The following is a 7,290-nucleotide window of genomic DNA, read 5'->3' on the forward strand; positions in this document are numbered from 1 at the left end:
TACATCTATGACGAAAACATTTCCAAAGGAGATCTTGAACAAGAAATGTTTTTGAACTCAATGACAAATTTGAACGTAACCAGTAGTTTTATAAGGTTATCCTTACATGATCATCTCCTCCATCTTATAGTAAGCCACACTTTTTGTTCCTTTGGTAGCAAACAATCTATGGTGTCACTTAAGGATCTCTAGTTTATGCACCATATCATAGTACAAACTCCAATTGACCAAGCTCAATTTATCTTTAACGAAATGGTGAAAATAGTCAAAGGCTATAGGAAGCTATTAGTATATGGTCAGGTCATTTGCATTCTTCTTAAGCATCTTGCCATTGACACATCATATGAATGAGCTTTAAAACCTCTATTTTTTCAAAAATGACCAACCTTCTGTTCGGATAAACCTTGCAGCTAATTTGGATTGGTTAAGGCTTGATTCCAATCATGTAACAATATCATTCATGTTGAATGATTAAAGGTTTTCCTTCATCAATAAGACATTAATTATAACAAGTTACAAGTCTATTGGATGAAGTCCATGAGATTAATATGCCTTGCAAGGTAACTGTAATGGGTCACAGTTATGAGATCCTTATGCATCAAAGCGTAATCTCTAAATGTTCCTGGTTAATGCATCATTGAGATTAGAGATCAATGATACCTAGAGACTGGTACATTCTAGGTTCCTTACTTGAGAAGTAAGCAACAGATCTCATAGGTTAAAGGATAAAGATGCTTGGAACTAGAATGTAGGTGCTTGCCAAGGAGAGCAAGTTCACTGAACATGACCCGCCCTGAGAACTGCATTTGGTATTTCACTCAAGTGTCTATACAATAATTTTCATGTGTTAGTTGTGTAAATACTCCATCGACTTGAAACACTAGGTTGTCTTATGTGTGGAGTCTTATACTTTGATTTCATCCCTACGGGTGCCTAACCAAAGATGCCAAAACAAGATACTTTTGGGTATAGCATTAAGCATGTGAAGGCAAATGAGTGGTCAAGATAGGAATCATCACCCCAAGTGGTCAAGCTTATTGAAGTCCTTGGCCAAGGCGACTTGAAGATTATGAAAGGAGTTTCATAAGTCTTTATAAAGCTGGTGATCAAACTTTAAGAACGAATATGGAGATCAATAAGAGTAAACACTACATCATGCTGTTATCATCTCTGAGATATATGATGAAGGAATAAATTACACTGAAAGGTTGTGTCAAATCATCTTGACTCTTCTAACATTTAGGTCGTCATGATGGATTGTTAGATTCCAATCTTGGTCTATGAACTCTAGGTAGCTAACTTGATTAATGATAAATTTAAAGTAATTTAAATTTATCTAATTCTAAGTTTAACTTAAGAATTATATGTTGAGTTCATTGCCAACATGTTAAAAGCCTAATAGGTCAGACACCTAAAATGAATATTGAAAGTAAAATGGGAGAGGTGATTAAGTTGAACTTAATCAAATTAGAAGTTATGAGCTTCTCAAGCATTTGATTAAAATTGTAATTAAGTTGTGCCTAATTAATTAAATTGTTTAATTAAATCATTGGGCCTAATTAATTAAATTAAACAATTAAGTTACTCGGCCTAATTGATTAAATTTGTTTAATTACGTCATTGCGCCTAATTGATTAACATTGTTTAATTAAATTGTTGGGCTTAATTAATTAAATTGTTTAATTAAGTTATTAGGCGTAATTGATTAAATTAAACAATTAAGTTAACTAGGCTTCTTAAGGATTTAATTAAATTGTTTAATCAAATTATTGGATTAATGGGCAATTACAAAATAGCTTTGTAATTAGGGTTTAAAATTAATCCAAGGTATAAATACCTTGCTATAGTCTCCAAACAAAATGAGAGAGAACGGCACATTAGAAATTCCTTTTGTCTTGTCGTTCCTTGTGTGAAGAAAAATAGTTTTTCATTTACTTGATTTCTTATATGTGTTCAACCCACTTGATTTCTTATGTGTGTTCAACCCCAAAATTTTTGTGTGGATTATGAGTTATGAAACTCTTCTTTGCTAGCACATTATCAAGGCATAGCACTCCTAATCCTTAAAGAAGGACTTTCTAATTCATTGGTATGGATCACCATTAGTGGCTGCACAAAGATTCCTTGGACAGCTTTGGTTTACAACAACCAGCTGAGGTGGTTAAGCTTTTTGAAGGTTGATTTAGTGGTTTAACAAAAGATTCATCAACCTTTGTTATTTAGGTAAACTTGATATGATCATATATATTTTATTTTTAATTTAATTTTTTACTCAATTTGGTATGGAAGAGATCTTAGGAGGGTGAGGCATAATCTAATTTTTAAATTTATTTCTGCTGTGTTTTATTTGTATTTGATGCATGATCAGTCCTGACCCAACACCTTTAACATCAGGAGCTCAATCCCTCTATTCTAACCTCTATTCTTCTTTCCCCTAGGTCGATCCTTGGTTTTCAAACTTCCAAACATTCCTCAAATGGCTTCTAAATGTTTCAAAATGGCTGCAAAACGAAGCCACGGTGGATCTTCTTCAAGGGTGCATTTCTCGATCCATTTCAAGTCAACTTCGCACGCTCGGAAGAAGCACTCGCTACAAGACATTCTTTGCTAGCAGAGGTGTTCACCGTTATCTTATATAATCTTATCTAGATAGAATGATCATTATGGGTTCTATCTCAAAAGTGTAAAACACAGTGGTTTCCTTAAATAATCAAATCTCCAACATTTGCTATTGTTGCTAAAAGAGCAGCCATGAAATGCCAAAAATCATGTTTCAAAATATGTCACAGTTCTTTTTTTTTTTTTTTTTTGAGTAACAAATTTGAGATGCGAAATCGTGTTCATTTTTATATAATATACATCAGGACATTGTGATTTATACATTTCATTGCTGTTTGGCCGATAATAGGACTATAATGTTCTATGTATCAAGTGCATGTCGAGAAGATTGACCAGAAACTGCCAGATAAATCTAAATGTAGAGCTAAACTCTTTGAATATTCTGTTTTTTTCTTTGACAGATGCATGATTATATTGAAGAGAAAAAGAAAAGCCATGTGACTAGTCAATATGAAGAAAGTTAGAAGAGAGTAGACATATTAAAGAGGAATTTCTTTAATCCAAAGTTGGGACGATGATCTTAATTATAACCCTTGGAGACTCGGTAATAATGTTAATTCATAGCCATATATATATTTTTTTACGTCAGAGCCATATTAATTCCACTATAGAGTTATATCATTATTTACTATGATGACATTTCATTAATGATGAGATAATGTTGAGATAGTCTTTTTCAAGCTAGATTGATATGGATCAAGCAATGAATGGCTAATAACGGTCATCACCCCAACCCAAGGATTGACAGGCACCAGAAATGAAGCAACTTTTTTCCACTTTGAAAACCATTAAGTCTTGGAGTCTCAATTGCCAAGTACTTAGCCTAGTGGTAAAGTGGACCACTCTTCATATAAATATCAGGCAGCACGACAATTATGTTGCATTTAGATTTAGACATCGGATATGTAATCTTGACATTGTACCTGTCTGTTGTCTGCACATACTTTATAAATATTGTCGTTTTGTACATTCAACAGTTGAGTGGAGGAAAGATTCAATTTTGCTTTTAGTTTTTGACCCCAAATTCTTGCCAGCTAACGTCCTCAAATCCGCAGCACCACCACCATGTTTTTCCCCGAGGGAAGGGACAGATGTAGCTTGGTAAAGCCAAAGGAATCGTAGAAATCATTTTCTGTCACTTAGACTAACCCACTTCTATTATTGACCACTCGTACCATTGTGAAAATGAAATTTCAGGAAACAAAGAACAAACCGTCGCTGTTGTGATTGCTGTTTGTGTTTGTCTGATCCTTTCATCACTTGCGTGTTCAAAGGAACAGTAGGTAAGTTGGTGCATAATTTCTTTGAGCGTTCAGATTTTCTAATTGTTTGACCACGTGTGAATTCTACAGTAAAGCTAACTTTAGTGTAAGGTTAATTAAAATAATTTTTTTAAAAAAATAAAAATCTGTTTAATAGGTTAACAGGTAAACAATATAAATAATTTTTAAACTTATTCATTTTTTATTAACAATATAGATAATTCTTAAATTAATTTAATTTATTTTAAACATCATATAATTTTTATTTTTATTCTTTTTCTTACTGTAAAATATAAAAATATTATTATTTTTGTACTACATTATATCTAACTAATTTAATTCAATTAAAATTATTATTATGACTTGTTATGTTAAATCTCACACTTTTATGTCAATATCTTAAAAATTCTTTCTCCACCTTTATAATATTTTACGTTAATTCTTACCACTTTACATCAAGGTATTTCAACAACTAAATTTTATCATAATTCTTTTTATTTACGCATAAATTAATTTTTGTAAGCTATAAATCACTCTAAACTTGAGAATAAAAATTTAATTGTATAATTTTTTCAAAAATTATATTATTTTACACAATTGACTTATTATATTAAATGTCACATATTTACATCAATATTTTGACAATCCTTTCTCCACCTTTATAGGATTTTATGTTAATTCTTACCACTTTACGTTAACGCTTTTTAAATATTAATTTGCATCGTAATTCTTTTTACCCTTACTACTATTTACGCATAAATTAAAATTTGTAAGCCGTAGAACACTTTAAACTCGAGAATAACAATTTCAATGTTTAATTTCTCCAAAAATGATGTTTATTAGACATAATTGACTTGTTACATTAAATATCACACATTTACGTCAATATTTTACAAATGCGTGTTCCACCTTTATAATGTTTTATGTTAATTATTACCACTTTACGTTAACGCATTTTAAATATTAATTTTCATCGTAATTCTCTTTACCCTTACTACTATTTACGCATAGATTAAAATTTGCAAGCCATAAAATACTTTAAACTTAAGAATAACAATTTAAATGTTTAATTTCTCTAAAATTATATTTATTAGACATAATTGACTTGTTACCTTAAATCTAGCACGTTTACATCAATAATTTGAAAATGCTTGTTCCACTCTAATGTTCTATATTAATTCTTATTACTTTATGTCAATGCTTTTTAAATACTAATTTTCACCGTAATTCTTTTTATCCTTACTATAATTCATGCATAGATTAAAATTTATAAGCCATAAAATACTTTAAACTTAAAAATAACAATTTAAATATTTTATTTCTTCAAAAATTATGTTTATTAGATATAATTTGTCAAGCCCAGCTCTATTATATACTTGTCATGTCATTCATCTATTTGATAGCATGTCTGCATACTTGGATGCCTCGGAGAATCGTTAAAAGTCAGTATTGTATTTAGTGGTACAATTAAGTTGATTAAAACCTCAAACTAGTTTGAATAGAGATTTTAGGATGTATTTGAGAGTTATTGAACCTTAGAATGTTTTAATATGGTGATTCGGAGTTTGAGGATTAATTTTGAGTCAAATTAAGAATTTTCATAACATATGGGTAAAATTGGAATGTTGGACGAAATTTTTGATCAAGTTTGACTAATTGGAGCATGATTTGAATTTTAGAAGTGAAAAATTTTAATTCCGACATTTTTTAGAACATAAGGGCAAAACAATCATTTTACGTGTCCACAGGGACGTAATTAGAATTTTTAGAATTTTACACCACCATAACACTTGTCAAGCCCATGAATTTCACCTATTATCATTTTATACTTTGGATAATTAAGAAATTACATGTGGTGGTGAGCAAATACTTAATTGTTAAGTTATTAACCATGGATTAATTACATGGTGACACGTGGCAAATTTTAATCATTTTATAATTCCCTTTAAAAACCAGCATACACTACTCCCAAATCACTCTCTCTTGGCCGGCCAAAGTAAAGAACAAAGAGCAAAGAATAAGTGTCACGACCCGGTACTCCCCTCGAGCCCGTGATAACCGTCGCGGTGTCCCGATAGACACTCATTGCTCGGAATGTCAACCCGAAATCCCGCAAGGCTTTACTATAAGTTTCTCTGTTCTCTTGTGAGCAACCATTGTCAAATATCGTGTTCTAAAAGATTTTAAGCTATTTCCAACTTTGAACAAATAAAATATTAATTTTTCATCTCACAGGGGTATTTTGGTCATTTTTCTCAAAAATTTCGAAACTGGCTAAAACGTAATATACAAGTACAAAACACATAATTCATATTCAAAATGAATTTAAAAGTCTAAAATCTTTATTAAAAATGAAATTATGGTTATTTGAATATAATAAGAAAATAAAAGAAATATTAAGTAAAATATTCTATTTTCTTATAAAACAATATTTATAGAGTTATACGTGAATAATTTTTATAGCGTAAAAGCTAAATAAATTTATACATACTTAAATACAGTAAGCCAAAATATTTAATTTAATTTACAATAACAAGAGGGCCTCTGAATAAACAAAAGTAAAGAGGACTGTGAACCTACGGTTTGAAAAATACAGATCCAATGGTAGTCCTCGATGAGATCAGCTATCTACAGCCTATACTGAACCTGAAATGGGTGGAAAGGAGGGTGGTGAGATTATAAAATCCCAATGAGTAAACAAACATCATCATAAATGTCTAGAGTTGAGTACATGGAGACAATAAAATAAATCATCGTAAACTGGGTCATAGCATAAGAATACATTTTATTTAAAATATGTAAAGAGGCTTATGAATCTCATAAAAACTAGGCTTGTGCCATAAATCCATTCTTGGGGACATCTTGGCCTAGGCATCCTACCGAGACCGCCAAGGCTATTAAAATTCACATTTCACATAAACCATGTTTTTGTTTTGAAAACATAGCCATTCTTTGGCGTTGGCTGAGTTCCCCCTCACATGGTGGTTTGGCGTGAAGTGAACCCTAAGCTTTACCCTAGGAGATACCCTACGCGCCTATCCGTTCAAGGTAAGAATATAATGGGGTTTACTGTGCCCCTCTAAAAGGCTGGTCCACAGAAACCCCCTACTGCAGTGATTAATTAATATATATAATCCATCATATAATAAAACTCAATAACATGATATGGCAATTTTATAATTCACAGTCTTTCAAGGTAACCAAACAATTCGCATTTCAATAAAATTGTCAACTAGCCAATCATGCCCGATTTATCATAAGCCAATCAATTTAAACAATCAAATTGCCACAATTAACAGTCTCCGTGTACTCTATTTTTCAAAATCACTATTAATTTCAAAACAATTTATAATTTAATTTCATTGAAACACATTTATTCATAAAACATGAAAATTTACCTTTTTAAATT

General features: G+C 31.0%; 1 long non-coding RNA gene across 1 annotated transcript; it reads left to right on the top strand.

The window, feature by feature from the left end:
• Positions 1 to 1,882: 1,882 nt before the first annotated feature.
• On the top strand, positions 1,883 to 2,743 carry LOC148764242 (uncharacterized). The gene is made up of 2 exons (XR_016024786.1): positions 1,883 to 2,223; positions 2,439 to 2,743. It is a non-coding gene; the product is annotated as an uncharacterized LOC148764242 (long non-coding RNA).
• The last annotated feature ends 4,547 nt before the right edge of the window (positions 2,744 to 7,290 follow it).

This window comes from Theobroma cacao, chromosome 2 (genome assembly GCF_053813885.1).
Source record: "Theobroma cacao isolate CCN51 chromosome 2, ASM5381388v1, whole genome shotgun sequence".
Taxonomy (NCBI): domain Eukaryota; kingdom Viridiplantae; phylum Streptophyta; class Magnoliopsida; order Malvales; family Malvaceae; genus Theobroma; species Theobroma cacao.